The sequence below is a fragment of the Xiphophorus hellerii genome, chromosome 11 (assembly GCF_003331165.1).
Source record: "Xiphophorus hellerii strain 12219 chromosome 11, Xiphophorus_hellerii-4.1, whole genome shotgun sequence".
NCBI lineage: Eukaryota > Metazoa > Chordata > Actinopteri > Cyprinodontiformes > Poeciliidae > Xiphophorus > Xiphophorus hellerii.
This window is the reverse complement of record NC_045682.1, coordinates 9,064,418-9,083,080: the sequence shown is the minus strand read 5'-3', so window position 1 is coordinate 9,083,080 and position 18,663 is coordinate 9,064,418.

Sequence of the window (18,663 nt, the reverse complement as noted above, 5' to 3'; positions counted from 1 at the left end):
AATCTATTGAAATATTGTGGTATAGAAAGTTTTCAGAAAATGACCTGCAATAAGATCAAATGAGAGATTTTAGAAGTTAATTCAGAAAGCCTTAGGGATATATTCTTACCTACAGCTCAGGTGAATTTCCCCTCTGCAATCTGAGTTCATGATCCGCCTCAGACCAAAACCTGCGTCTTATCTTCTAAAGGGGTAGTGTTATGTAAAATTGACTTTAATGTTATTCTCTCATCACAGATATACCTGGAGAGTTGATTCTTTCATGCATGTTTGAGAGATCCTTTAATCTCCCGTGGCAACCGCTCAGCTGTGCAGAATGTGTTGGACCCAGCACCCCTTCGAGAGTGAAGCCCCTCCTCTGAGCTGCGATTTGCAAGCTTCTGCCTCACAGAGCAGCCCTCCGCCACAATTTCCCCACTCAGCTCCTTCAGACTAGCCAGCAGCAATTAGCAGACACCTGGTGGAGCTGCGCACCTGCTGAGCTCATTATACCAGTGCTGGTAAAAATGTTGTTAAAGGGTTAATAGAGGAGGCTTGTTGTGATGACTTCCTGAAGGCTGAGTGTTGGAAAGAGCAGGAGTTCCTTAAAGAGAAAGATGCCCAATTTTAAGATGTTAAATTTCAAAATCATGTCTTTAAATCATATTTGGTATATAATATATATGTATGAGTCGACATCAGATTTCAGATTTTTTTGTAATATTTTGTTAGCCTTGATCACACTCCATGCCAGCCTACAGCTCTGGATCTCTCCAGAATGGACAGGTGGCAGGTTTGTCTGTAATTTGAGATTTTGCCTTGAAATGAATTTATGGAGCTTAAATGACATCACTTTCTGGGCTTTCCCATATTATTTACAGACATAGTCTTATTGGATGTAAACATCTGAGTTTAAAGGATTATATTCCAAATGTATTTTTTTCCTCATTACTCTGGTGGTTAGTAAATAAAAATCATTTAGGTAATCTCAGCTGACCTAAGAGAGGGAGAGTTTTATCGGATATAATGCCCCACTGTGATAAAATAAATAAATGAATAAAAGGTTGTGTCTTTTTATGATGCGGTAAATATCTGCCTTCAGAGGCACATGGGCACTACATGATATAGTTTGGTAAGAAATTGTTATAAAATGGGATATGACTTGGGCTGCACAGTGGAGCAGTTGGTAGAGCTGTTGCCTTGCAGCAAGAAGGTCCTGGGTTCGATTCCCGGCCCAGGGTCTTTCTGCATGGAGTTTGAATGGAGTTTGAATGTTCTCCCTGTGCGTGGTGGGTTCTCTCCGGGTACTCCGGCTTCCTCCCACAGTCCAAAAACATGACTGTCAGGTTAATTGGTCTCTCTCTAGGTGTGTGTCTGTGTGCGTGGTTGTGTGTCATATCTGTTTCTGTGTTGCCCTGCGACAGACTGGCGACCTGTCCAGGGTGTACCCCGCCTCTGGCCCGGAACGTTAGCTGGAGATGGATGGGTGGGGTCTGACTTGACCTGAGGACATTTAAACACTTGAGTGGATGTACACAAGCATTAACTTGTTCAAAGAAGTGAGGAACTGCTGTTTCGATGCGCACAAGTGACACAATGGCTTCAAAACAAATTTTAATTAATTTTGAATATTTCATGATAAAAATCTAAATATTTATTGGGTGTCCTAAATTTTCCATGACTTTATATCTGTATCTGTACACGCGACTGTAATTACAAATGGTGTTTTACAGCAGATGTGCCGTATTTGTATAGAGCCCTCTTTGTAAAGCTAAATAAAGCACATTCAAGCCACACACACATAATGTCCAACTTTACTAAGTGTCAAAGGCGCGTTTCAGACTCCCGACGGTGGGAGGCATCCTCGCTCCCTGTCTGCCTGCATGCATGTTTTCCAATGTAATTAATTCTTAAGGCCTAGACGGCTGGAAGTCCACTTTCAGTTGCTCGGTAATGAACCATCAGGAAGGCAGAGTACATTTTTAATCAGGAATTAGAAGCCCGAGACGTTTCTGAGGCTCATGACTTAAACATGTTTCATGTTACATATGAATTATGGTTCTGACACTGAAACAGGAAACGTAAGAGCAGAAAATGAATATAAATGAGGTAAATAGTGTCGTCCTGGCACTTTTCATCTACTTGCATCACTTTTTGTGTTAATTATAGAAGGTCATATAGTATGGCACTGCTTCCTCTGTACTTTTTTAAAGAGATCTCAAGAATCACATGTTTCATGTTTTTAAGTTCCAAATCGGCTAGGGTATACAGTATTGCGATAGATAGATAGATAGATAGATAGATAGATAGATAGATAGATAGATAGATAGATAGATAGATAGATAGATAGATGTTTCACTATACTACTTACTGTACTTACTCTTACTGTAACCCCAATTAAGCACAACTGCTAGCTAGGTAGCTAGCAGCTGGTTTGTACTAAGGTAAAAATGTTGCTAAAGTCATCAGTATTGTTTATAAGGTGTTAAGTTGCCTATTGTAACGACAGACATGAAAATAGTACATCTGTTGAAAATTATAACACCAAGAGAAAGGCATTGTAAGTCATGATTTCCATGTAGAGAATCTCCAGCCTCTGACTGTAAATGATGTGTCTTGCAACGACGCAGACTGGTATGATTCAAAGCAAAGCACACAAGTTTGAACAAAATGACAAACAGTCTTAAATTAGAGGATGAAACACTTAACAATTGTGAATGAAATATGAACGTTGTTCATAAAAGGCTGCGGACATTTAACGAAAATCTGAATGTGTCGTGTGAAACTCATTTTGATACAAGCCAGTGGGAGGGGATTTTAAACTTAGAAATGAATTCAAATGTGAGCGAGTTTTTAGATAAAATTACATTATTACATTTCTTATCTATATAGTTCCTAAACATATGGCGTTTTTGGCAAAGGACCTACAAAATTAGTGATTTCCCATTTTTAATCACGGTCCAATTTTTAAGATGAAAGTGTGTCAAAGTTATTTGCAGATATGATTGGATGGGTTTTTTCTGTTTAGTGTGTAATGGTTTAACTACTATCACATCTAAATGTTTTACTATATGTACCTGCTAATTATACCAGCTAGATAAAGTTGAACACCGGTCGTGTGGTAGACTACAGAGCAGATCTGGGAAACCCAAACAAGTGGTGAGGGTGAACTGGGTTGATTCTTACTGCTATTATTTGAGATTTCTGGAGGTAAAAGGAATCAAAGAGTAACTTATTTTCATCTGTGGTGTTACATAAGTCTTCAAACCTGTCAGGAAATAAGAGTTGCTGGTTACCCAAGACAGACCCATAAGGATCATTGTACTTGTGCGCCAAGCAATAGAGGCATAATGCCAGAACTCTTTCCAACAAGTTACAAGTTACGGGGAGCAGTCCAGTAAGTCAGATTTAAAGATCTGAGAGTGGGTTTGGTGTTGCTCTGATGTTAAACAGGAGCCCGGCCAGGTTGACGTTCCTCTGCTGTGTGCGACAGTGGAAGTCCGGTCAGTAAGGGCAAACCCAGTGACCGGTATGACTTCACACTCGACAAACAGCACCAGCTGATTGCAGCTTGGAAGCTGCATGCTGGTACCTCTAAAGACAAGGAATGCCAAAAGTGAATCTGAGGAGCACACACACGCGCGTACACACACACACACACCCCTACACTGGCCTGGAGTCGTTGGGGACAGATTCCAAACGCCCTGAACCATAAAAGGATACAGCAGGAGATGATAGGAAGACACTGGTGTGAGCTTCCAATACTCACTACTTAAATCAGGGCTGTCAAACTCATTTTTATTTTGGGCCATAGCAAAAATCTGAATGTTCTTAAAGGGCTGGTTGTGCCAGAATATATTGTTAAAACCAATAAAATTTTTAAAATATTAAAATATCAATAAATAGCTGTTCCTCCAGGATTTTGTGATTGTTTTAATGTTTGGGGGTTTTTTGCAATCAGATTTGCAGATTTCGTGGCGGCTGTAAGGAATTTTTAAGATATTTGCACTAACGTAGGATGTTAAATGTGGCTTTTTATTACTCTCTGTATCAATTATGGACTATAACTTGACATCAAGTAAGGCTGAGGCAGCTGTCACTTAAAAACTCAATGTTTTTGGGGCGTGCTGTGGTGGCGCAGGGGGTTAGCACGCCCCACGTTTGGAGGCCTTGGGACGTTGCGGGTTCGACTCCCGGTCCTGACGACCTTTACCGCATGTCTTCCCCCCTCTCCTCACCCTCCTTCCTGTCTGCCTACTGTGGAAAAAATACGAGCCACTAGCGCTGCAAAAAACTCTTTGGAGAAAAAAACTCAATGTTTTTGACCAATTTTGAAAAGAAATTGCTGTGAAATCAAAGAAAAGAAAATGTGGAGATTTTATTGATTTTGGGTGAAATTTTGCAGATTTGACGAAGAACGGAAGAATTTATTGACGTAATTAGGAGATTAAAGGGCCACATAAAAAGCTGCGACGGGCCAGATTTGGCCCCCGGGCCTCGAGTTTGACACATGTGACTAAAAACCTGCTTGTGAACTTCCTCAGGTTGGTTACGTTCACCAAATTTAAAGTGTGTTATAACTGCAGTTCTCAAGGAAAAAAACATTGTTTAGACGCTCCCAAGTGTAGAGCAAGCTTAAATTTATGGACATAAAGTTTGCAGTTGTTCCAAAACCAACACATTTTCTCTCTGTGGGCGTGTGTGTGTGTGTAGGCGTGTGTGTGTGTGTGTGTGTTGGCTGGTACAACTGAGCACCATTAATATTGAAATCTTCTGTAATCATGAATTCGCAACAGTCTGACATTTGTGTACGAGTGATGAGGAGCAAAGTAACGCCTGCATCCTTACACCAGACTTTAATCCGTTTCCCTTTGTGTCACGACTCAAATCAGTAAATAGAGTTTGGAAAACGCTCTAAGATAAATAAATGGCATGATGGGTACAAGTCTGTCATTGATAATTTTATCCTCATTGTGAAAGGTTGGACATTCCTGAAGGCTTTTTCCTTTTAACACCAACCTCCCCCATTCCTTTCTATTCCTGTCCACAGATGTCCGCCCCTTTCCACGACGACAGCAAAGGAAAGATACAACATTTAAAAAAATTAAAAAATCGATGGCCTTGCTCAGTTTGGAAATTTGTCACAACTAATAAGATCTCTTTTAAAAAAAAGGGCAGCAACCTCAGCAAAACAAGCGGCCTGTTGTCACAGAGCTGTTGTTGGCGATGTGGATGGGGAGGTCCGAAGAAAGCTGCAGTGGATGTGAACATATGTCGAGGGGTGTGTGTGGAACTGAGATTACAGAAGAATGCCAGCGGTCCAGGCCCGTCTCCGGTGTGGATCTAGAGAGGATTTTCCACTCAGTTTTTAGCAGCATACAATTTGAAGTGAGGCTCCATGTAGCTCCACGTTCAGAGTCGTTCACTGGCCTCCAGGTAACTTTCATTTTAGTGTGTATTATGAATCATATTCTCATATTGTACTGCACGACATTCAAACATGGTTATGGTCCCTCACGTCTATCAAAACTGTTTTAGGTTTACTGCGAAAGACAAATATGGGCAGTCTGAGTAAAAAATGCTAAAACATACTTAAATGTTAATTTTGTTACATTTTATTTTACTGCCAAAAACTAAGAAAAAAAGCAATAAACATGTATAGTTACGGTCAGAATTATTCAAAAGGCCGAAAGATTAAGTTTAGATTTATTTATATTAAACCAAAAGTTTGAGTCTGAAGAACTGAGAGACAAAAAAAAATCTCTCCTTTTATTTACTGTAAACAAACAAATTACATCTAAAAAGTATGTAGCCTTCTAAATAATCAGTGAAAAACATGTTGACTTGGTGTTTTGATAATTTATCTTTGACAATGCGCTCCAAAAGCCTTTGACGGTGGAAAGCCTCCTTCCCATTACCCTAATCTTCAGCTCCTTCACTGATTCTATTTGAGATTGAAGTCTGGACGTGGTAAAGAAAATACAAAATATTCCCACGTAAATTAGTTTTGCAATGCTAATTGGGACAGAATCTCAGATGAAACTCAAGTAAATTCAGCTCCCTAAACATTTAAGTGACACTCGCTTCTCTTGATGTGAGCTATAACAAAGCAAGCTGGGATATTTTGGCAACACTAGTTAAATACAAATTTAGAATCCGAGGAAATAAGAGATGCTAATACAAGCACTATGCATGAATGCCAAAAAATGCATCAGTAGAAAACAAGGATTTGACCAGAGAGAAAGCTGTGAAGTGGTGGGTTCATGTTGATCTGGTCTGTTTGTTGCTGCCACTCCTCTAATAATAGCAAAATGAAGAAAAATACGATTTCTGTCGCGATTAAGAACATGAATAACAAGCTTAAAAAAAAAAAACTGTGCTACCAACACAACATATATTTAAAATATTTTCAGCTGATATCAACCTCGTCTATGGTTCAATCGAAAGAAGCGGTTTTCTATTTTCCACGTCAACACATCATGCCGTATCTGTAGATTATCCGTTGTCACATAGCTGCTGCTGTGCAGCTACCGGCGGCATTAAATATAAACTGAGGGTCAAAAGGTGAACGGATGTTAGAGGCTGCATAAGCTCATCATACCCTCGTTTTTATTTACAGAGTAAAGCGTACACACACCTTTTACAAGCTGAAACAAAAATGCGCTGGGACTTGCGTTGTGCATCATGGTGCTGCACTGGTACTTTGCAATACACGCACTGGACATTTTACAATGGAAATACAGTTCATGTGAGTTTTTTTTTTCTTTCTTCTTGGTATTCTGTTGGAAACATTGTGAATTGATTCCGAAACCTACAGACTTGTCCCCTCGTATGTTTTAAACCAGCGCCCTCTTTCCGATGCTGAACAAAACACACGTGACGCTGAATATTATTTATACGTTTGAAAGAAAAACAGTGCTCCGGGACGAAGCTGTATTTTCAGAAAAATCCCATCAGCAAGGCCATGACCCGTCCCTTAATCCACTGTTGTCAGCCACTCGCAGCCGGAGCAGCAGAAAGCAAGCTGTGCCGTCTCTCTGTCTCTCTGCTCTGCTAAACGCTCAGATGACAGTCTGCTGTCAGGCGCTAACTGTGAACCCAGGGAGAGCGGTTTGACGGCCCCGTCAGGGCAGCGGCTGCTCAGTACCTAGAAGTGCAACCCACCTGCCCAGAGCCAGGTCGGCCCCCCCTGTGGGTGGAAACAGGAGGTGGCTCTGGGCAGAGGGGGCTTCTGTAAAACGGCCCCGACAGCGGGCGAGCGGGCGGGAGGAATCGTCGAGGGAAATGCCAGGCTGCAGCTTACGAGCAGCCGGTGTTTGACACAGTGTAGCGTCCCTCCAGATTTACTGCGGCTCTCTGTTCTTTCGCCTCTTTAACGTGATCGCCCCGGCCTCTCACGTCCAACGTGCAGGTGAACCACATGAATCATTAGAATTGCTCCCCCTTCACAATCACTCTTTGGGAGCAGGCAATCTCAAAACGGCTTCTGATTTATCTGACTTGATGCTCCACCTGCAAAACCCTCCAGATATGATCTAAGAGACGAAATTACCACCAAGGCCGTTGTCATTATTTGAAAATCCGTACTATGTTGTATTGATTGGTATAACAGAGCATGCAAGCAAGTGGATCGAGTTCAGTTCCTGGAAAGGTGCTGCCCTCTAGTGGTTGAATAGGATATGCAACCGCTTGGAAAGATCTGTGATACAAAGGGGGGGGAAAAAATCTAGTCTTATAAATGTCACACAGTGGTTTATCCAAATGCAAAAAATGGCTGAATCTTTTACACTACATACACAGAGTGCTACTAAACAGTAAACATGTTCAATTCAACCTGAGGGGTCAACACCGTCACCTTCTGTGGAAATGGCTAACTGGTCTAGAGCCATTAAAGTTAAAGGGACAGTGTTATGTATTTTCCAGTCATATAGTGGCATTTCATAGCACAATAAACTAACTATGTTAGTTTTATAAAAGTGCTGTACATATAAAATATGACTGAAAAGTTATTTGAGTTTATACTTGAAGGCCTTGACATTGGGCCTCTGTCACCACATTGCTCCTTTATTAAGCTTTAGCGATGATTTTTCAAGCGTTGGACTGGGAAGTAGCTCGTATAAAGAGCTCAGCAGGTGTACAGTTCCATCAAGTGTTTTGCTAATTGCTGCTGGCTAGTCTGAAGGAGCTGAGTAGGAGTCAAAGAGAAGGGCTGCTCAGTGAGGCAGAAGCTCAGGAGCTTGGAAACTGCATGTTATCTTTAATCACATGAAGCTGCCTTCAAAAGTACCAAAACTGTAGCTCACCAGCATCTTCTCAGGAGCGGAAACATGCATTTTTATGCGTTTACAGTTTATTGCACAACACTCTGGCACAGCTCAGTGGCTAAACTGAGAAAGTGCAGATGCTCAGTTGAAAACATCCCATCTGCTGTTACATGGCTTAATCCTTTCACACCTCATAGGGGAACACGGTTTTACCTCTTTATAAAGATCCTTCAGTTTGAATGGCTTTCTGACAGGATGCATATTCATTACCAACAGTTTTATTGGTTCGAAAAATATTTGGTATCGGAAACATGCTTTTTGTCTGTTATTGACCATAAAAACCAGCTATCTTCAGAAAGTCCAAGTACTTCCAGCAAGAGTTGGACATGTACATTTCCACCTGCCATTTGCTAATTGCTGCTGGCTAGTCTGAAGGAGCTGATTGGGGTGCTCTATGAGGTGGAAGCTCACAAGATTAGAAACCGTAGCTCTGAGAAGGAGCATTCAGCTCCCATGGCAAGCATTTTGCTTGTCATGGGAGATTAAAGGATTTCTCAAATGTGCTATATCAAGCTTCTCAACAACCTTCTAACTGGACTGATTCGTCACCAACACATTGCACAGCGATGTGTGCTCTGGCTTCGTTTCCAATGCAGATCTTTCCTTCCAGCCAACCTACGGCAGGACAGGAGACAGAAAAGCCTGTGCAAACTAATGAATGAACATGAGGGTCAATGGAGCTGGTCCACCAAGTTGGATTGCAGCAGATATCTGCTTTAAACTACATACATGTTCACAAACAAATCAATTTTATTGTCTATCAAAACTCAGATCATAACCTGTCAGCAAACAAAACTTCATGTGAAGCAAGTACAAAGAAGAAAAGGATGTTTGGTTAGATCTTTAGGCTTGATGTTTATACTCTAACAGGAGTTTAGATTCAGAACATCATATTGACAGTCAAACATGGTGGTGTTGTTATGGGCTGGGTCATCCTTTGTTGTTTAAGGACTGGGGTGATGCCAGGTAAATAATGGAGCCTTTTGCTTTCAGCAGAAAATCTTGAAAAAGAACATCTGCCAGTCACTTTGACCCAGATCTTGCTTGACATATTTCCCATGCCTGAAAAATATATAATACAGCTCCTTGCTGAAGTAGAGAATAAGATGTGTCCAGTTGCTTTTTGTTTTCATAAAGTCAGAACCTATGAGGACTTTTGAAGTTGCTCATCAAGCACACAACCTAAAAAGTTTTTTTTCGATCTGACCTGGACCTTTTGGTAACCTTCCATTAACCTTTGATGGCCATAAATGCTGCTAACTGTTTCCTCCCACTCAGGATCCCAGTAGGAATCTCAACCCGGTGTTTCAGCAGTGAGTCATCAGAGACTCCCCCTCACTCACATTGTCACAAAAAGGTAAAACACATATGGGCTAAAATGAGGTTGGCTCATTCCGTCTCTCATCCTGGTTACTGCTCACACACAGTTAAGGATTCAGGTGAGAGCCTGAAAGACAAGCAGCGTCTTGGTGACAATACTCCAAGGACAGCAATAGTAGGCCGCTTGCTTGCATCAGGTGTTGGTGGATGGCTGCTGAGCGGATGATGTCACACTTCAGCCATATGGTACGTGGCGTTGGCTGGAGCAGAAAGGTCATTAACGTTAGTCATCATGATTATTCTTAGTTGCAGCCCACAAATGGAAATATCATGTAGTGAGTCATGTCAAGTTTCACGCAGGTTACAATCAGCGTGATTAGAGGTTTCCTGGAGATTCACTGAAGTGATGCGCTACATGTCTTGTCCAAATCTTCAGTGCTTTGGACAAGAAAAGCCACACTAGAGTGAAAACATGAACATTGAACTCTGGTCGGGGTGTCCCTTCAATGATTCTCCAGTATATCTGCACTTCTTTACGTTTTTCTATCCCAGCAGTTCTGAAGTTTCCTCACTATTCCTCACTAACAGGTGCAGCAGGGTACATGATACTACACGGTAAATCCGGACAAAAACAATGGCTGAAGGAGCAGTGCCAACATTTCTGAGACTTCTTTCTTCTTAGCTTCTGTTGTCCTGTTTTGATTTTGTGACCATTTTGTTGTCTCCCATTGTTCAACAACTTTAAAATCTCCATATATCATGTATGGGTTGATATAATCATCAATCCATAGATAGATTGGCATCCATTACTACCGCATGCATTATGACCTCCTGTGGGCTGAAGGTGGTGGGAGGTCACCTTTTTCACAAAAACCGTAACCCTGTTGAACTTCTTTAAATCTGTCATGTCACACTACAGACTTGAATCTATTTTATTGGGATTTTTTATAAAGAATGATGGGTCAACCCCATCAACTCTGATAAACCTCCTTGGTCCTGTTGAAGAAAGACATCCCCTCAGCACGACGCCTCCACCTTCATGTTTAATTACTGGAGTGATTTGTGATGGAATGGCAAAGTGCACAAAAAGGCACACCATGGCATGGCATTAGGCCCAAAGGTATTTAAAAAGCTTCCAGGCAGCATACCTTGGGGTGTGAATGAGAACCGGCCAAATATGTAAAAGGCTCTGGACACAGTAAGGCTGTCATGGTTGATGTACTTCTTCAATGTCAAAGTGTGTTCCAGCTATCTAGGGATCACACTTTTCAGCCTCATTAGGAAAGAATACTCTGCGGTATTCCAGATTCATTGCTGAACCTCCGATTCAGGAAGAACAATGTGGCTTTGGTTTTGCTTGTGAAACATCGAACCAGATATAACATATAACATTGCAGAATTGCTGATAGGATCATGGAAGTTTGCTTCTCAAATTTGGGGTTGTAGGTTTTCTGGGCAAGTCCCAATAGGAGGTGACCATAGACTAGACCCAGATGTTGATGTAAGGACTATATAGCTCTCCTGGCCTGGACCTAAGTTTGGGATCTCTCTAAATGAGCTGGAGGGTGTCACTGAGGAGAGGGACATCTGGATTTACCTCCTAGACCTGTTAGCCTAATGGCTTGTTCTTAGAAGATGCATGGATGCATTGGTGGAAGGATGGATGGACAGATTTCTTTAACCAGAGGGTACCTTCTTCCACATGCTTGGAAGGCTTTCTCTAAACATAGTCATTCTTAGTCCCACTCTTCTTGACACAACTAATAGCTACCCTATCAACAGAGTCTCATACCTGAAGTCTAGAATTCTGCAGCTCCTCTTATCAGATAAAAGTAACGTTTGCATTCCATTTGGAAATCAAAGTCCCAGAGTCTGGAGGAAGAGTGAAGAGACTCTTCACATTGCCTGAATTAATTTGTGAAGATTCCACAGTCAGTGATGATCTGGGTTGCCACATCATCTGCTGGTGTTGGTCGACTGGGTTTTCTGAAGTCCACAGTCAATGCAGACATTAGCCAGGAAATTCTAGAGCACCTCATGTTTTCCTACGCTGACAAGCTGTATGGAAATGTTGGTTTCATTTTCCAGCAGGACGTGGTACCTGCCCACACTGCCAAACTTTCCAAATGCAAATCCATTGACCATGATAGTATTGCGCTTGATTAGTCAGCAAGCTGGTCTGACCTGAATCCCACAGACTCTATGAAGTATAGTAGAGAGGAAGATGAGTGATCCCAGACAGCAACGAAAATGATAATGACCGAGGGCAGCAATCAAGGCAATGCAGGCCTCCTGAACACACAGACTGATTGTTTTAATGCCACATCACTTCAATGTAGATGCTTTTTATTGATCTTATTCAATAGTCAAATTTTCCGAGAGGCTTTGCGTTTCAATTATCTGTAAGCCATAATCACTAAAATTACAAGAAATACATGCTGGAAATATTTCACTTTACATGTAATTAATATATATGAGTTTATCTCGGCCTGTAATGACTGACAAAAAATATCTAACTTTTACCACAATACTGCAAAATTCTGAATAGCTTAGTTGAGCAGCAGAATCAAGGGGCTGTATTGTGAATGCACTTTATTTGTTTTTAAGGAATATAGCACTTTTGTTTATATAGAATCCAGGCAATGGTTTGGAGAGTTATTAGGAAATCTTAATTCTCAACATCACAAAAGCAAAGTGAAGTGTAGATAATTAGAATGTTGAATAATAATAGAGAATAATCTGTCCTATTGCTTTCTGTTTTCACAGGGTTAGAACTTACAATGACTTTTAAAGTTGCTCATCATGCCCACAAACAAGAAAGTTGCCTAAAAATTTTTTTTTCGATGTGACCTGGACCTTTTGGTAACCTTCCTTTAACCTTTGATGGCCATAAATGCTGCTAACTGTTTCTTCCCACTCAGGATCCCAGTAGGAATCTCAACCCGGTGTTTCAGCAGTGAGTCATCAGAGACTCCCCCTCACTCACATTGTCACAAAAAGGTAAAACACATATGGGCTAAAATGAGGTTGACTCATCCCATCTCTCACCCTGGTTACCGCTCACACACAGTTAAGGATTCAGGTGAGAGCCTGAAAGACAAGCAGCGTCTTGGTGACAATACTCCAAGGACAGCAATAGTAGGCCGCTTGCTTGCATCAGGTGTTGGTGGATGGCTGCTGAGCGGATGATGTCACACTTTAGCCATATGGTACGTGGCGTTGGCTGGAGCAGAAAGGTCATTAACGTTAGTCATCATGATTATTCTTAGTTGCAGCCCACAAATGGAAATTTCATGTAGTGAGTCATGTCAAGTTTCACGCAGGTTACAATCAGCGTGATTAGAGGTTTCCTGGAGATTCACTGAAGTGATGCGCTACATGTCTTGTCCAAATCTTCAGTGCTTTGGACAAGAAAAGCCACACTAGAGTGAAAACATGAACATTGAACTCTGGTCTGGGTGTCCCTTCAATGATTCTCCATCTGTTTCCATTGCCATCTGATTCTTTTTAGAGTTTTATTGCTTAATTTTATCGATTTGATCAATCAATCCATCCTTATACAGTACTTTTTGAATAGCACAACAACACAAGGATGTTTGCGAATTAAAACCTGCTCCTTCTATGTTTGTTTCCTGAAACTGACTTTGTGTTGAGCTCAAACATCAGACAAACATGATGTCTCACTCATTCTCATTCATCTCTGCCAAAGCAGATTCATCTCTGCTTAGTAACCCAAATGCAGTGCTGGCATATGAATGCGTGTTTTCCTTCTTTTAAAGTGGCAGTATGTAACTTTTACAAAAATCTGTTTTTCCCCCCCCCATGTTTGTTAAAATTGTCACCATGCCTTGACAGTATAATTTCATACAGATAATCTGTGAAAAGATCAATCTCCTCCACCTTCCCTTCCAGCTACCTTTGCCATCTGCAGAAATGAAACGCTCCTGGTCAGAAACAGTCAATCAGAGCCAAGAGGAGGGTCTGAGCACTATCTGTTAATGCAGCGCAATATGCTAATGGTGGAGAAACCGTTTATCCGCTGTCATTGGTGGCTTCGCTAGCTATCCTTTGCATTTGAAGCAGGCTGTGTTGGTATATGGCTTTATATACAGCCATATAGCAGGGAACAATATGGAGGCATGAGCATGTGAGTGATTGACAGCACTAAGACCCTCCTCCTGGCTCTGATTGGTTGTTTCACTGAGTGGTGCGTTTCTCCAGTTAGTCCTGGAAGCACTGGAAAAAGGCAGAGGAGCTGGATTTTTTTCACATACTCTCTGTCTTATACTCTCAGGACATTATGATAGTTTGAACAAATATGTAAAAGAACTTTTTTTTAAATAAAAGTTACATACTGCAGCTTTAACCACTGAAAAGTTCTGTTTTTCAGAAACCTCTGACTTGGCGACCTGTTGCTTTGGATCACCAGGGCCATTTAAATGTGACTTTTGGAGTTTGGCATGACATGGAAGACAAATTTGATATAAATCAATCCAGTTGATTTTACAGTTCAGTCAAATTCAGTTATAGCGGTCACAGGTAAAAAGATACTATTGTCACTATAAATCTTCTAGTTCAGTAGATGGAGGCATTTCAGTTGACAGCCTGACCTGTGCCAATGATTGATTTTACTAAAGATCATTTTGTAGCTACATCAAAAACATCGAGGTGCAATTTGATAAAAAAAACAAACAAAAAAAACAGAAGGAACAAAGTTCTACAAAAATAAGATTCTGTTCTGCTTTCTACCAAATGAGCTCTTCCAGTTTTCTCTTTTCCCCATTCAGCTTTGATCTGTCTCCTGGGTTTGGACGACTGTGCAGTTTTCAGCTCTTATTAATATGCACAGTTTGTCATTAAGATGAAGTAGTGGGTCTAAACGCCACAAAATGATGGAGGAGATGCTACCAGAGACACAGCAGAACATATTTGTTCTCTCTGAGAGCATCTGTCAGCCATACGTTTAAATGTACATACCATTTATAACATGTGGCATCAATCAATGAAACTCTAGGCTTGTATTTAAAGCTCCTAAGTTTGTGTACCCATAGCGCACACTTCCGATGTGTGACCAGGTGTTGCTACGTTACACCTGGACCAGCTGAGTAGCCACATTCTCCTCTTAGACTACAGAAGCTTATTCTGCAATGGCAGACAATCACCTCTTCTTTTCTCATTTAGTAGTGTTCATCCTATTTGAGAAACAAGGTCATCCCATGGGCATTGTCTAACTGTATATTAGAGAAGGACTTGTGCTCTGCACCCAATTGGTCTCCACTTATAACCCCTGGATTTAATCATCTCATTGACCTTCGATGGCCCTGAAATGGGTCCGATACGTTTCACCCTTGTTCCCTGTCAGCCGGGCACAACAGGATGTGAATAAATGTGCCTTTGTTAAACCACTTTGGGGAAATGTGAGCCTGTTCTCCCAAAAACAAAACAAGTGTGCTGTCTAACACAAGTGACTCATTCAAGCTACAAAACGAGGGAAAAATATCTTTTTGGTTACAGAGTACGACATAAAAAAAAATCTTGTTGCAAAGAAAATTTCAGAGTCAATTTAGAGATTGCTTCCTGTTTGTCTTCCAAACAATATTTATAGCTCTATGACATACAGTAACTCACAGCTTAGTGGAAAACACTATTCAATTCATAAACTGCTGCAGAGACAAACATCTTGGAGTTTGCATTAATTTCTGTCTATTCTTCTTAGATGATTTTCATAGCGGTATTAATGCACATTGAAAACGCTTCCAAACAACCAGAGATCTGCAAGATTGAAGGTTCAATGCTATGTTTGCTCCTTCTCTTTCTTCCTGTTGTCTGTCATTTAATCTATCTCTACTGCAGTGAGCTATGAGTAATGAATTATTAGACATGAATGTAGTTAATTATTAAACTGGCCTTTCGCCAATTCACAATCTGTTAAATCATACTTGATTACTTCAACCTGTCCTGGGACTGCAGGTGGAAATTATCTCTTTTTTTGGCAATAACCTGGTATCATGCATCTCCCCTTTTAAAAGGTTAATGAAATGTTGTACACTGTCTTTGTGTAAATAAATAAACATTTAACAGTACCGTGTTGTGTTCTTCTAGTTAGTGGTTGTGTCATGTTTAGTTGCACATGTTGTGTTGTATGGGTCTCATCAGCCATTACATATACCCTTATGTGCCATTTCTTCAGTCAATTGTGTTTTTTTTGCCTGAGTTCTTTGACCTCTTTTATTTCCTCAAACATATTTTTGTGTTGACATAAAAAAAATTATATTTTTCTACTCATTCCTGAGACTCCTACTGCTTTTCTGCTCAGTCCGTCAGATCAGGACTTCGTTAATATCAGCCACTAACGCAAACTGGTGATGGCGCCCGCCATGTAGAGGCTAATTCTTTCATAAAAACATTCATTTAACATTCCATCTTTCCGTCGCACCAAAGAATCTCACTCGTCCTGCATCTTCCTGCTGTCAGCAAGTACAGTGTCAGTTTACTGGAGGGCGAAACTCTCTCTGCGTTATAATCAGTGATGACATAGTTACTTTGAACAAATTACTTTAATCGGATTACTGATTACTTCTTGAAAAAGTAATTTAGTTAGATTACTGACTATTTGATTTGGAAAGTAACTAAGTTACATTAAAAGTAACTTTTTTAGTTACTTTCAGCAGCTGCTAACAACAGCGCTCTGCCTACAGTGAAAATTACATTGATCTTTGCCAATACTTTAATTGTAAGCTATTTTATAATGGTAACATCAACAATGTGTCTCCACTTATATGATTGAACTGAAGGGGAGATTGTTTCATGGTTACAACAGTACAAAAAAAAAAAACATTTGTAATTTGTGTGTGCGTTTGTGTGATCCAGTATTGTCTGGAAAACTATAAATAGGATTTTAGACCTCCCCACCTCCCGCCTGAGCATTCAGGTTCTGCGTTATGGCCCTGCGTTTGGTGTCAGAGCGGAGCACACAGAGCTCCTCCTGCAGCTTCACTACTCAGATGTTTCCACTGCACAGATTTGTGATACTTATTAATTTTAACAATTATAGTGGCGTTTAGTTGCACAACTATACGGACTCGTTCGTAATTATTGCCACAGAAATGCAAGTAAGAATATTTCCAAAATGGTCAAAATTAGCAAAGTTTGTAAAAACATAGAGTCCTATCCCATGCGCTTTGTAAAGTTGATAAAGTTGATCACATGCTCTAATTTAAAAAGATTGAACTGAATGTACTATCACCTAAAGTAAAGCAGAAACCGAATTCATTTCTTAAGCCACGGTCTCCATTTAATGATGCTTTTCTTCACTAATGCTGAAGTGGACTTTGGCAGTCATTAAATAATACATCCAGTGTATTAGACACCACCCTCGTACAGAGAAATGTTAAAAGGATGTCTCCTATCCACAGCTTATGCTTTCTGAGGAAGGTTGTAAAAAAAGAAGAAGAAAAAACTATGCCTCTAATAAATACATGAGCTTTATAAAAAAATAAAAAGCCTATCGAATATTCACAAAGTTGAGAACTACTTTTACGAAGTAGAAGCCTGCAGCATGGATCGCCGCGCTTCATGTGACTGGAGGATTAGGTCTGAAAGCTGCATGACGGATGAGCTCTTTTCTCCTCTGATGTGTTTGGAGCTGAACACAGGAATGAATTCGGAATCCCGTATTCTGGAGCTCCAGCACAGAGCGGGCTGAGACCCAACCCCACATCACACATGACCCGCCGGGTCAGTCGCCCAGAACCAGCAGAAGGTCTGAGAGCTGATCTGCAGTGAAAAACAAAAGCTGACGAGAAAAAGAAAGTGTTGAGAAAGACATAAGCACTAGTGTTTTTCAGATACACTAATGTACCACCAAATATATTTTGTGTTAACTTGTGTCGCGTATTCATATTGCAATTATCATATGTGCATATGTTTGTTGCTGTGGTTTTGTTTAGTTTTTTCAACTGTTCAAATGTTCCTTAAAACTCTGAAAACATACTATAATACATACAAAATTAATTATTGGAGGTAATCTATTAGAGACGTTTTGTGTATTTTGTATCTGCTAGTCAGAACATTTGCAATACAAGGGAAAAAAAAGTGAGTTTTGGTCAATTAAATCCAAACATTTTGAAAGGCAGCACGTTAACATTCTTCAGCGGTTGGACAGTGGCTTCAAACTAAGTCACATAAAGAGCAAAAACTTTAAACATGGACTTGAACACGATTAATATTTTATCCACAAAATAGACCTGTCAATGTATGAAGGGATTTAGCCAAAGTCCAGTATCCTGAGACGGTTCACTAGGAGGAAGGAGAAGGCCAAGGTGAATACAAGAACAATCACCCAGGAAGAATCAGCAAGGATCCTGGAAAATATCACAAACATGGCCCCAATTATGATCTACTAAATTAACTTCTCAAACTGTAGAAACTCAAGCGAAGGACAGAAGGAACAATTATAGAAACACAAGCCCATACCACTTTCAGATTGATATGAAGACCTATCTATTGCCCCAGCATGCTAGGTGACTAACTGTGGGCCAATAGCAATAGAAACTCAGTCCAAGATGTAGGCGCTGTAAAGATCCCACTGAAACAGTCCAGTGTATAAGAGCTGGCTGCAAGTTGTTGGCCGGAAAGCATACATGGATTCCATAACCAACTGTACAGGAACATTTAGCCAAGCATGAGCTTGAGGTCACCTAATCAAAGCAGGGGAAGCCACCAACAGTGATGCTAGAGGTAAGTTCCTTTGGGAGTTCCTGAGCCAGATGAACAGATCAGACGTCAGCCTGAGCTGTAGAAACGTCTTTAAAGGTGGGCATCGGGAGGACGGCTTCTGCGTACCTTTTTGTCCCTAGTGTAGACATGGGTACAACAAATCCCTCTGGAGTCCCAATATTGCAAAATTCAATGAAACAGTTGTTTCTTGACCTGCTGTGGCTTTCGAACAACTCCAGCATGAGGACACCTCAGGTGTTACTTTTAGTACGGTAACATTTGGTCTGAATGCATTTGGTCTGAGTCTTTTTTAATAAGGCGT